We start from the raw sequence: 13,761 nt of genomic DNA, 5'->3' as shown, positions 1-13,761 counted from the left end.
TCAGTGCAATTTGAACTTCTTCCTTCAGTACCATTGATTCCTGATCATATGCGACCTCCTGAAATGGTTGAATGCTGACCAGTTCTTTTTGATATAGTGACTCTGTATTCCTTCCATCTTCTTTTAATGCTTCCTGAATCGTTTATTATTTTCCCCATAGAATCCTTCAATTTTGCAACTCTAGGCTTGAATTTTTTCTTCAGTTCTTTCAGCTTGAAAAATGCAGCACGTATTTTTCCCATTTGGTTTTCCATCTCCAGGTCTTTGCACATGTCACTATAATACTTTACTTCTTCTTCTCAAGCTACCCTTTGAAATCTTCTGTTCAACTCTTTTGCTTCATTTCTTCCTTTTGTTTTTAGCTACTCGATGTCCAAGAGCAAGTTGCAGAATCTCTTCTGACATTCATTTTGGTCTCTTCTTCCTTTCCAGTCTGTTTAATGACCTCCTGCTTTCTTCATGTATGATGTCCTTGATGTCATTCCACAGCTCGTCTGGTCTTCAGTCATTAGTGTTCAACTTGTCAAATCTATTCTTGAGATGGTCTCTGAATTCAGGTGGGATATACTCAAGGTTGCACTTTGGCTCTTGTCTACTGCTTCTAATTTTCTTCAGTTTCAACCTGTACTTGCATGTGAGCAATTGATGATCTGATCCGCAGTCGGCCCCTGGTCTTGTTCTGACTCATGATATTGAGCTTTTCCATTGTCTCTTCTCAGATGTAGTCGATTTGATTCCTGTGTATTCCATCTGGTGACATCCACGTGTATAGCCAGTTACCTTTTATGTTGGTGAAAAAAAGTATTTGCAATGAAGAAGTTGTTGGTCTTGCAAAATTCTATCATGCTACCTACAGCATTGTTTCTATCACCAAGGCCATTATTTCTCAATTGCCAATCCTTCTTTGTTTCCAAAGTTTTTTGCATTTTAATCTCCAGTAATTTTCAATGCATCTTGATTGCATATTAGATCAATTTCAGACTGTGAAAGTTGGTAAAAATCTTCAATTTCTTCATCTTTGCCCTTAGTGGTGGGGCACAAATTTGAATAATAGTCTTATTAACTGGTCCTCCTTGTAGGTGTATGGATATTATCCTATCACTTATAGCACTATACTTTAGGATAGATCTTAAAATGTTCTTTTTGTCCTTCCCAGCATAGTAGACCATATGACTGTCCAATACGAAATGGTGGATACCAGTCCATTTTGGCTCAGTAATGCCCAGGATATCAATATTTATGTGTTCCATTTCATTTTTAAATACTTCCAATTTTCCTAGGTTCATGCTTTGTACATTCTGGGCTTCAATTATTAATGGATGTGTGCAGCTGTTTCTTCTCATTTTGAGTCGTGCCACATCAGCAGATGAAGGTCCCGAAAGCTTGATTCCATCCATATCATTAAGGTCAACTCTACTTTGAGGAGGCAGCTCTTCCCCAGTCATCTTTTGAGTGCCTTCCAACCTGAGGGGCTCATCTTCCAGTACTATGTCAAACAATGTTTTGCTGCTATTCATAAGGTTTTCACAGGCTAAATCTTTTCAGAAGTAGACTGCCAGGTCCTTCTTCCTAGTATGTCTTAGCCTGGAAGTTCAGCTGAAACCTGTTGGCCATGGATGACCCCACTTGTCTGTCAGTTTGTTGTACTGTGGGGGCTTGTGTTTTACTGTGAAGCTGGAAGCTATGCCACTCATATTCAAATAAACCAGCAGGGTGTGTGCTACAGGATGAGAAATTAATCCAACAACAATTCAGGCTGCTTGTTAACAGCCATCTAAGACACACCACTGGTCTCACCCCTCCAGAAGCAAGGGAAAATGAAGAAAACTAAAGATACAAGGAAATGATTTGTCCAAAGGACTAATGGACCACAGCTACCACAGCCTCCATCAGGCTGAGTCCAGTACACCTAGAAGATGGCCAGCTACCACCATTGACTGCTCTAACAGAGATCACAATAGACGGTCCAGGGCAGAACTGAAGAAAAATGTAGAACAAAATTCTAACCCACAAAAAAAGACCAGACTTACTGGCCTGACAGAGCCTGGAGAAACTCCAGGAGTATGGCCCCTGGACACCCTTTTAGCTCAGGAATGAAGTCATTCCTGCCGTTCACCCTTCAGCCAAAGATTAGATAGGCCCATGAAACAAAACCAGACTAAAGGGGCACGCCAGCCCAGAGGCAAGGACTAGAAGGCAGGAGGGGACAGGAAAGCTGGTAATAGGGAACTCAAGATCGAGATTGGAGAGCATTGACATGTCATGGGGTTGTTAACCAATGTCATAAAACAATATGTGTACTAACTGTTTAATGAAAAACTAATTTGCTCTGTAAACCTTCTCCTAAAAGAAAAACCTTCCTGTACAGGTCTAGCAGAAGTTCCATCCTAGAGGTCTCTGCTGAGGACCTACAGAGATACAGAGAACATACCTAGATGAACCTGGGAGGTTCAAATAACTTTACCCTCCAGTTTTGTTGTTGTTGTTTGTTTTGTTTTTCTCCTGGAAATAAATTTCTCATAACCATTGACTTGCCTTTTGCAATCAAGTATAAAAGCAGGACATCTTATTCAGAAACTTTGAAACATACCAAGTAGCCTAAAACTTATCAGACTTCCAGTCTAGAGTAGGCCGATTCATGGAAGAAGGCAAAGGAGACACTTCTCCCAAATCCTGTGTGGCAGGAAGGGATCCCTTCAGATGAGTTTGTACAGCAGATTAGTGATCTTTGTTTTATTGTAGCAGTGAGTGGTAGTGGGGACTGTCATATCCTCCTGCAAGAAGGAGACCTACAAGAGTCAATTTTAGTTCAGGATTCCGCCAGATCTTCACAGCCTGCTGTATTTTATAATCATCCTGTTCCCACCCCCAGCAACTATTTACTTGGAAAATTTTCAAACCTATAGAAAAAGTTGAAAGAATAATGCGATGATCATCTCATACTGTTCAACTAAGTTCAACAATCGACATTCATTTGCTCTTTCTGTCCCTACACACACCCACACAGACATACATATTTCTTTAGTAAATTCAGACCAAAAAAAAAAAAAACCAGTTTCTAGATCGTTCAGAGTGTATATCCTGAAATTAAGAACATTATTCTACATAACCACAGTATAATACGATTGTCAAACTTAAGAATGTCAACATTAATTTATTAATAGCTAACATAGTGTCCAGATACAAAATTCCTCCTTTGTTTTAAATATATCGCAAGAGTGAGAATGAGAGAGCATGAGCCAGGGAGTGAGAGCAAGAGCACATTCAGAGTTGTGGTGGGGTTGTTTTCCATCCTTCAATCAAGGCTCCTAAATGGCACTTGATTTTTATATCTCTTTATTCCTAATTACACTGAACTGTCTTCCTACTCCCTTCCTACTCCTTTGTTGTTGTGGTTTTTGATGACATTAAATTTTTGTGGAGGACAGATCCATTGTCTTGCCCTACATTCTGATCATGCTAAACACTCTGGGCAAGAACCAAAAAAAAAAAAAAAAAAAAATTCTTGTTGAGCCAATTCCAACTGGTAGTGACTCTACAGTACAGGGCAGAACTGCACAATAGAGTTTCCAAGGAGTGCCTGGAGGATTCGAACTGCTGGCTTTTTTGGATAGCAGCAGTTGCACTTAAAAAAAACCACCACGCCACCAGCATTTCCTGGACATCAACATTGCATAGGTAATGCTGTGTGCTTTGTCCTGCATTGGGTCTGGAAGGAAAGAGTGGTGAGTGTGTTCATCACTATTATTGATTCTTAGCTTAAAAATGTGCCTGTCCACTGTAAAGATACATTTTTTCACTTTGCAATTATTAGGTAGTTTGTGGGATGATACTTGGAGAGTGTATAAATATACTGCTTGTGTGTGCACGCATGTGTGTATCCTTAAATGTTTTAATGTCTGCTTAATGATCCCTGCCAGTATCAATTTGTTATATTAGTGTTTGCAAAATGGAGATTTCTATGTCTATCTACAATTTTAAACCCAACATGATGTTGTGAAGTGGCATTAAGTCAATTCGTACTCATAGCAACCTCATGGGACAGAGTAGAACTGCCCCATAGGGTTTCCTAGGCTGTAATTTTAAAGGAGTAGAGTGCCAGGTCTTTCTCCCTGCAGAGACCAGCTTCTTCCCTGGGCAAAAGTAACAACTCTCTGGGGTAGAAAGCAACCTTGGAGGTATCTCAAGTAGTTTCTTCAAAGAACTAGGGAAAAAGTAACAACTCCTAAAAAATACCAAACCCCTTGAGGTCAAGTGGATTCCAACTCATAGCCACCCTATAGAACAGAGTTGAACTGCCCTGCAGTGTTTCCAAGGGGGTTGGTAGATTCAAACTGCTGACTTTCTGGTTAGCAGCCTAACTCTGAACCACTGAGCCACCAGGACCCCGACAATTCCTTAGGGCTCAAGAAAAAAATCTCTCAAGTTTTTTTCTCCAAAGAACCAAGGTAAAAGGCCACATAAAGGAACTCGTTGCACCACAGGTGTATAAAAAATTTGTTGTGTTGGCATATGTATAAAGAAAACGACTCTTTAATGAAGTTGGAAAATTTAATTGAATATGAATACAATTATGCAATTTTTGAACTCAAATTAAAAACATTTAAACATACATCTTCTACTTTTGGCAAAGATGGAATAAGCAGGGACCAAATTTATCTTCTTGCCTGAAATACACTCTCTAAACAAACAAAACCAAAAAACAACAACAACAACAAAACCCGTTGCCATCCAGTAGGTTCCGACACATAGCAACCTTACAGAACAGAATAGAACTGCCCCACAGGGTTTCCAAGGCTGTAATCTTTATGGAAGCAGACTGCCACATCTTTCTCCCTCTGCCACATCCTTCTCCCGCGGAGGGCCAGGTGGACTCAGACTGCGGACCCTTGGGTTAGCAGCCCAGCGCGCTTAACCACTGTGGCCAAGAGGCTCCTGAACTAAAAAAAGAGGAATTTTATGAAACACTGGAAATCAGGCAACAAGGGCGAGCAACTCTTAAAATACAGCGAACAAATAAAATGAGCCCTAAGATTGCCCCAGCATACTGCCTTTCTGCACTTGCTCTTCCAGACTGTACCCTCTAGAAATAATTTCACAATCGGCCACGCGTGTACAACAACGATGACAGTGTTCAATAAATAATAGTACAAACAAGCTGTGAAAATCTCGTTAATGACGATGATTTTATTCTTTCAAGCATTTCAGGGATCCCAGGCATATCCCTAATTTGTTCTCAATGACTCTTTTGGGAGGATCTGCGAGTACCTTGGATTAGCGCCTCCTGTCGTGGATTAAAACACAGAGGACAGAACGGTAAGGGAGATCTCCTCTCTGCCTTTACGTGAGAGGATCTGCAGAGTGGACACACACGTCTCTGGGTGGGCTCGAACAGAGTCCCTGGCTGTTTCGGTTAACAGTCAAACGCGTTAACCGGTTGCGCCGCAGAAACTTGAGTAGCCGGTATTTCTGTTTAAATGAGGAGGGTTTTCTCACCAGAGTCGCTATGAGTCAGAATCGACTTGACTGCAGTGGGTTTGTTTTTTTGGTTTGTTGGTTTTCTCACCAACCACTAGACTTTGCCAACCCCTTTTTGCCGCACAAATGCGCAGGCTCCACAGCCCCGGAAAAACTGGAAGGGTTTGGGCGACAAATCGCTTTGTTCTTCAAGTTGGAAACCTGTGCATCTGGTGATTCCGGAGCTAGGAAGACAGCAGAACGGCCTTCGCCTTTCATTTCACCTCGCCTGGCTCAGAAGCCAGCGACTCCCGGAGACCCCAGGGTCTGCGACCCACGCATGAGCCGATTGGGCCCATGACACGCTGAGCCCCGTGAGCTCCGGGATGTCCCTTCGCGTCGTCTGCTAGGCCTTCGCCCGTCCGCCCGTCCGCCCGCGCCGCTGGATGCCTCCCGCGCAATTCGGTTGTGGTCGCTGGGGCGGGAGCGAGGAAAATAAGGGGGGAAGGGGAGCCGTGAAGAGGAGCAAGGGAAAGCAGGGAGGCGTGGACCAGGCAGGACGAGACCTTCAGGACGCCCTTGCAGAGACACAGGGGTCTCTGGGAGGAGAGCGGTTTTTACTATGTAACAGAATAGGGAGGAAAGTGAGGGATAGAACCGAGAGAAGACTTGAAAGAGAGAAAAGTAAAAGCATCTGTAGCAGTCCCACGACAAATCAACCAAGAATCTTGAATGCTTTTAGGTAAAAAAAATATTCAAGGAAGTGCATTATCTGTGAGCAAGTTGATGGCATGCAGCGATCGTATAGTGGCTTGTACTCTTCGTGGTGGCCACTGTAACCTCGGCAGTGTCTGGCGTCTGTCTTGGCACGAAATGCCTCTTCTTGAGGTTTGCCTTTAATTGTTGCACTGGCAGCACCCCCTGTTTGAGGCTATAGACCACAGGTCTCAGAGCTGTGAGTCAGCAGTAGGGAAGGAAACCCTGTAGAGCACAAACCTGGGGCCCTGTCATCTGGAAACTATAGACTTGCCCCTTGAGTGAGAAGGTGAAATGCCCCCTCTCACTGAGTCTAATGAGATGATGTAGTCTTAACCATTTTTCTTTCTTTTTTGCTATACTTTAGATGATGATTTACAGGGCAAAATAGTGTCTCATTAAACAATACACATATTGTTTTGTGACACTGGTTGCCAATCCCGCAATTTGTCAACACTCTCCCCTTCTTCACCCTGGTTCCCTGTTATCAGCTTTCCTGTCTCTTTTGCCTTCTTGCCCTTGCCCCTGGGCTGGCGTGCCCATTTAGTCTCCTTTTGTTTTATGGCCCTGTCTAATCTTTGGCTGAAGGGTGGACCTCAGGAGTGACTTCAGTACTGAGCTGTAAGTGTGTCCTGGGGCCATACTCTTGTAATTTCTTCAGTCTCTGTCAGACCAGTAAGCCATTTTGTGTGTGTGTGTGTGTGTGAGTTAGAATTTTGTTCTACGTTTTTCTCCAGCTCTGTCAGGGACCCTCTATTGTGATCCCTGTCAGAGCCGTTGGTGGAGGTAGCTGGGTACCACCTTGTTGTGCTGGACTCAGTCTGGTAGAGGCTGTGGTAGTTGCGGTCTGATAGGACTAATCTTTCCCTTGTGTCCTTGACTTTCTTCGGTCTCCCTTCCTCCAGATGGGGTGAGACCAGTGGAGTATCTTAGATGGCCACTCACAAGCTTTTAAGACCCCAGACACTACTCACCAAACTAGGATGTAGAATATTTTCTTTATACACTATGTTGGTCATACCAGTTTTTCTGATTGAGATATTTCAAATATTAGTGTGGCTTTTTTAGACTAGGAGGTTGATTTTTTAGTGAGTTTAAGATATAATCCAAGCTCCTTGCATGGTCTTCTCAGGCTTATGTCCATCCTCCGCCCTCCATGATTAGGCCAACAGTTAACTCTTCACGTATAACTCAAAAAAAAAAAAAAAAAAAAAAAACAAGTAGTGTGAAATGCAAAAAATCTTAAGTGGGCGACTTACTACATTTTGAAAAATATAATCATCACCCAGATCAAGTTATAGGAAATTTCCACCATCCAAGCAAGTTTTGTAGAACACTTTTACAATACATCCCTGCCCGCCCACTCTTAAACCAGAAAACCCAAGCCATTGCCTTCCAATCGATTCCAGCTCGTACCAACCATATAGGATAGAGTAGAACTGCCCCATTACGATTCCACGGAGAGCCTGCTGGATTCAAACTACTGACCTTTTGGTCAGGAGCTGTGCCACCAGGGTTTGTTAATCAGTATTCTGTTTTCCACCGTAACAGACCAGCGTTGCCTGGTGGCGTAGTGGTTAAGTGCTGGGGCTGCTAACTAAGAGGTCCGGAAGTTCAAATCCACCAGGCTCTGTGAGTCGGAGTCGACTCCACGGCAGTGGGTTTGTGTGCTCTTGGAGTTGACTTTAGTAAATGTACATCTTGTAGTATTTTAAAGAAAAATTTTTCTTTTGGGGGGCAAGCAGCATAGAGTTTTTAAAATATATCCATCCACTAGTTAATTTTCACAATATTAATGCAAGTTATTCCAAAGTGCGAATACACCAGTATTGACGGGCAATCAGGTTATTTCCAGATTTTCTTTCTGAACAAGGCTGCTATGGATATTCTTGGATGAGTCTTTTGTGGAAGTGTGCATCCGTTTCTCTTAAGGACTTAAGTACTGTTGTTCTCTGTGAGTAGCCGTGATCGTATAGTGGTTAGTACTCTGCGTTGTGGCCGCAGCAACCTCGGTTCGAATCCGAGTCACGGCAAGCAGCTGTAACTTGCTTTGGCAGCCCTAAATTTTAAACTTTGTTACTCTGCCTTTTTTTTTTTTTTTTTTGGAGCTGAAGGCAGCCTCTCAGGAGTGCAGACAAAGAATTGGTGAATAATAGTTTCCACCAACCACACACGGAGAGATGCTTCGGGGCAGGATGAAAATCCGCAGGGGCTGTAACTAAGGCGGCAACGGCAGACTCCTTCGACCTTTCCGTGAGTAGCGGGGAGGACCCTTCTAGAGGATGACCCTGGAGCTCACCATCTCTTTCATAGGTTGGAGATCTGAACACTTTGGAGAGAGGAGTCAAGGATTCTGCCAGCAAGTACCCTGAGGCTCTGAATCCCATCTGAGCTTAAATCTCGGTGGGACCTTCACACGCAATGAAAATGCTATTTTATTCAGGCCACACAAAATTTTAGTATTTAAAAACCAAACTTGTGCCCCCAAATAAATAGCGAATAGGACCTATTTTCCAACAAAGCGTTGCCCTCTCCCCGCTGATCCCACCCGCCACCCCCAGGCCCACCCCGAGTTATGGTTTAGGGGAGAAAAGGGTTTTGGACAGGGAAGACAAGAGCGTGGGCTCGAGCTCCAAGGTCCCAGGAGCAAGAGTTTCCGCGCTCCTCCTGCTCCCCGCGGTTGTTTGCTGCCCTCGTCCCCCTCCCCTAGCGCTCTTCCGGAGCCGAAGTCCACGGAACCGGGTTCTCAGAGTGACCTGGTTCAGAAGGAATTTCCGGAAATACCCGGGTTTCAGGATTCTTGATTCACACGTCCGGTGAGTCCGCCTGACCCTGCGCAGGCTGTCTCTGAGCCTCGGTTTTTTCAGTGGTAAAATGTACGACTGCGTTCGTCTAGAATTTAATGGGTCTAGGATTTAATTCCTAGACCCATTAAATTCTAGACTAAGCGTGTAATTAGGCCATTGACTCTAGCTTCCTAAAGCAAACAATAAAAATATAACAAAAGGAGAGGTTACTACGCCCGGCTAGCTCAGTCGGTAGAGCATGAGACTCTTAATCTCAGGGTCGTGGGTTTGAGCCCCACGTTGGGCGTGTATATTCATCTTTTCCATTTTTATGGATCTTCATTACTCAGCTACCAACAGAATGAATGAAATGAATGAATATATTTTTATATGTATATGTATGTGTGTGTGTGTATATGTATATGTATATATATATATACTGTAGCCATCAACTTGATTCTGACTCATAGCGACCCTATAGGACAAAGTAGACTGCCCCCTAGAGTTTCCAAGGAACCTTTGTTGAATTCAAATAGCAGCCAAACTCTTAACCACTGTACCACCAGGGGTCCACCAACAGAGTTAACCCAAAAACTAAACCGGTTGTCGTCCAGTCGATTCCGACTCATAGCGACCTTATGAATTATGAGCTTTTAAACTGCTGTTGCTGACAATGCTGTTGTAAACTTTGGCGAATTATTCCAGGAGTCACTTCCAAATATGTTTGGAAGATGTACAACCAGAATGCTCCTTAGAAGCAAGGTTGGCGAGATTTCCTTTGGCTCACTTGGTTTGGACATATTATTAGAAGGGACTAGTCCCTGGAGAAGGACATCATGCTTGGAGAAGGGTCAGTGCAATACAGGAAGGCTCTTGATGAAATGGACTGACAGTGGCTGCAACAATGTGCTCAAACACAGCAAGGCCTGTGAGGATGGCCCAGGACCCAGCGGTGTGTCGTTCTGTTGTACATACCATAGCCATGAGTGGGAACCCAAGTGACGTGCCTAACAACAACACTAACATATGTTTACCACACCAGAAATATATATACATATACGTGTGTGTCTGTGTCTTTGTTGAAAATATACATAACAAAACATATGCTACTCAACAATTTCTCCATGTACTGATCAGTGACATTGATTACATTCTTCAAGTTGTGCAACCGTTGTCACCATCTTTTTCCAAATCATTTCAGTCGGAAATGATTTATCATTAAACATAAAAAGTGATTCTCCCGGAACGAGAGACCTTGCAGGCAAGTAAAAAACTGTCATGAGGCTTGCAAAGAACTACCATGACCCCATCTCTCTCTTGCCTCCCTGTCTTCCCTGTGAGGCAGTCATGGGACAGTTCCTCAAAGCCTTCCAGGTCCTTATGAGATATGAGGTTTTATGGTCTCTTCACCCTCAGGCTATAGCTGCCGACTTTAAAACTGCTTAGCTTTGGTCAGAATTGGTTCCTCAACAATGGGTTTCCCATATCTCTTGTTGCAGTCAGCAGGCCATCTTTCTTTCCCATGTTTTCCTTTTTGTGTGTGGGATGAAAAGCCAGGCACATTTGGCTACTCATCTTTTTGTTGTCTATGTAAGTAATGCAGAACACCTGGCACGGAGAGCATATTCATTCCTAAGACTTTTGTTGTGATTAATTTTGTCCTTGGCAGCATTTATGTCAAATAGGTTATGTTTTGTTTATTTTCCAAGTTTGTTTTTCCTGATTCCTTTCATTTATATGAGAATGAGTTTGCTGTCTGTAGACCTATATCATATTTTGACTGCAAAGCTGCCTATCTGTATATTCACTTGATTCACTCTTTCTTTCACTCAGATCTTTATAAGCACTGAGATAAGTTTTCCACCAATCATTGTCATAACCTTTATATTCTTGTCAGAGCCTTCCTATTTTATTAAAATAAAGTTCTGCACCTGATACATGTTTTCAATACCATAAAAGGATTCTCTTTTTCACACAAAAGTCATTGCAAAGTTTCTGCAATTTTGAAATGCAGAATTTTTTTTACGTGTTTTGGAATTAGCATATATGAATGTGTAGCTCAGAGAAGACTGGAAAAACCAAGGGAAGAAAAAAGGAAAGAAAATCCTGTGGAAATTCTGGCTCATGATGCATTAAGAGGTCCATGAAGACTGACTTCCCCGAGATCTCAGGGGACAGGTGTGATTGTGGGTTAGTGGCCTGCCTTGTGGCTTCAGCAGCCTGTGGTGAACTTTGAGTCACAGCAAATGAATATGCTCTGGTTTGTCTGAGGCTTTTAATATATACTTTTAAAGTCAGTCAATTATTTGTTTAAAAGTAATACAGTAATTCTTTCGTAAAACCCATAAGATGTAAAAAGAAATGAAATTTCCTCTGATTCTCAACTCCAATCTTAAGAGGTAATGCTTGTTAATATTTTGCTATATGGTCTTTTAAAACAATAATACAGATGTAAAACATTATCAATCATACGGATGAAGCAATAATTGATTGAGGTGCTATTAGATGCTGTTTAGCCAAGAGACCCAGGAAATCCTCACTCTCACCCTGACAGTAATCCGTCTACTCTGATCTATGAGATAAAGAATGGTAGCAATGTTGGCAGAGCTTTCATCCCACTCAGGGAATTTTTGTAAACTGAGGCAGTGCGTATGGCTTACTTAGTCTGAAGTCCTAATATATTCTTTTTTTCCCTCTCCTAAGCCTAACCTGGATATTATCTCATTATCTTAGATATAACTGGATGATAGGGGTCAACAAAAAGAGGTGGTAGGGAGAAAGCAAGGTGGGAGTGGGGGACTCCGCCCTGCACGAGTCAGCCTCAACAGTGATGCATGTTTTGTGAGACAGAGATTAGAGAGAACCTCAACTGGATGCTTTTGCTCCACTCTCCTGAACACTTACTGACCTACAATACCTAGACTGTATTTGAAACAATGAGATTAGTGCTTGTTCAACCTTCAGAAGCTGGCAGCTTGGGTAGAGAAGCTGAGAATTTTCTCAGTACATGTGTCTTTCTATAAACTCCCTTGATTTTCTACTGTCAGACAAACATACGTGAAGTGCCCTGGGAGGAAAACATCACAGAATTACCAAAAAAAAAAAAAAAAAAAAAAGTACTCTGCCCTCCTCATGTGACTCTTCCTGAGAACTTGCAATCTGGTCACTGTGACAGGCATTTCAGACACCTGAGGGATGTCTCTTTAATTTTACCACAAAATCTCTCAAAGTAGGATTTGAATCTAAATAAAATTAACTGAAAACTCATCCTCTAATTTCTTTGACAAGTTTTCATTAGTTACTTGTTAACCCCAGCTCAGAAGACAAGATTTTATAGCAAGCACCACATACCAGCATGGACCAAACAATTCCACAAGCACAATAGAACACCCACTAGCATGAAGTTCCCCCAAATCAAGTCTCAAGGATGCAATGTCTCCTCTAGTTGCCACAGAATAAGAATAAAAATCCATTATTTAAAGTCCTAAATTAACAAAAAATTTAACTTCCCTTTCCAACAGGCTTCCCTTTCCAATTTTTATTTGGCTCAAGACCAGCCATGAAGGTCCCACTGTGGAGAGTGGGTGAGCTCTGGGTTCCTCAGCAGCTGCAGCCTAGGCTCTCCACTGGAATGATGGGAACAGGGTTACCTCTGTCCACACCTCTACAGTCAGGTGAATGCAAGCTCATGTCTCCTGGAAACCACTTTTCCAGAATTCCAGGAGTCAGGAGAACACAGAAGAACATCACAGAGCCAGCCCCTCATCCACAAAATGCAGAGTGATGCGTAAAACCAACAAGCACTAACATTCGCCAAGTGAAAGTGATGGGTTTGCACTGCTATTAAAATACCAGTTACGGTGTTGCCCAGAAAAGAGCTTTCTCCCAGAATGTGGGGATATTACCAGGTACAACTTCTTTGAAGGGCAATTAGACTGGAACTAGCAAAATTTGAAATGTGCAAATACTTTGATCAGGCAAGCCCACATCCAAGAATCTATTTGAGAGAAATACTCACACAGGTGATTAACGATATTTGTATAAGCTGTCCCCTGAAGAATTGTTTATGACAATAAACATTAGAACCAAAGTCATGTCTATCAATTAAGAAATGCTTAAATATAAAATGGTCTATCTGTACTCTGAAAGGATATGCAGTTCCTTGAAAGGACAGGGTAGATGACAACGGTGATGATGACGATGCCACTGAAAAGAATTATAATAGCTGACTTCAGTGAGCATTTATTAAGTGTTCAAGTGCTTTACGCACCCCTCTCATTAAAATTTAGGTTAGCCATTGAGGGAAGTACTCCTGTTTGCCCCTTTTTATACATGAAGAAATAGAGACACAAAGAATTGAATAACTTGTTCCAAGTCCCACCGTGGCAGAACCAAGATTTCCTCACAGAGCTTGTAGCTGCACCACCGATAAGGGTGGGGTTTCCTTCTTCTCCATTCTCGGGATTTTTCAGGTTTCTGGGTGTGCACTTGTAACACCCCAGCCTCGGGAAGTGAGAGAATCTGTGCAGTGGCTCTGGAATAAGTAAACTCCGAAGCTCCGTTCGTTTGCTTGGTGGGAAATGTATCTTTTGCCGAAAAATTCCTTCCTCTACTTCCTTAAATGGGACTTGAATCTTCGCGCAGGATATTTTGGAGTCTGATTCAAAGCGGTTAGAGGTCCAGGGGCTCTGAGGATAAAAGCCTGTAACAGCCTAAACCTGCTTTTAAACAGCAACGGGGAGCTTCAAGTAAAGCTTATTGT

General features: G+C 42.6%; 2 non-coding genes across 2 annotated transcripts; both read left to right on the top strand.

Moving 5' to 3' along the window:
• Positions 1-8,174: 8,174 nt before the first annotated feature.
• TRNAH-GUG (transfer RNA histidin (anticodon GUG)) lies at positions 8,175-8,246 on the top strand. The gene has a single exon. It is a non-coding gene; the product is annotated as a tRNA-His (tRNA).
• Positions 8,247-9,233: 987 nt separating this feature from the next.
• On the top strand, positions 9,234-9,306 carry TRNAK-CUU (transfer RNA lysine (anticodon CUU)). The gene has a single exon. It is a non-coding gene; the product is annotated as a tRNA-Lys (tRNA).
• The last annotated feature ends 4,455 nt before the right edge of the window (positions 9,307-13,761 follow it).

This window comes from Elephas maximus, chromosome 3, assembly GCF_024166365.1.
Source record: "Elephas maximus indicus isolate mEleMax1 chromosome 3, mEleMax1 primary haplotype, whole genome shotgun sequence".
Taxonomy (NCBI): domain Eukaryota; kingdom Metazoa; phylum Chordata; class Mammalia; order Proboscidea; family Elephantidae; genus Elephas; species Elephas maximus.
The sequence above is the reverse complement of the archived record's forward strand: the minus strand, read 5'-3'. Positions and strand labels throughout refer to the sequence as shown.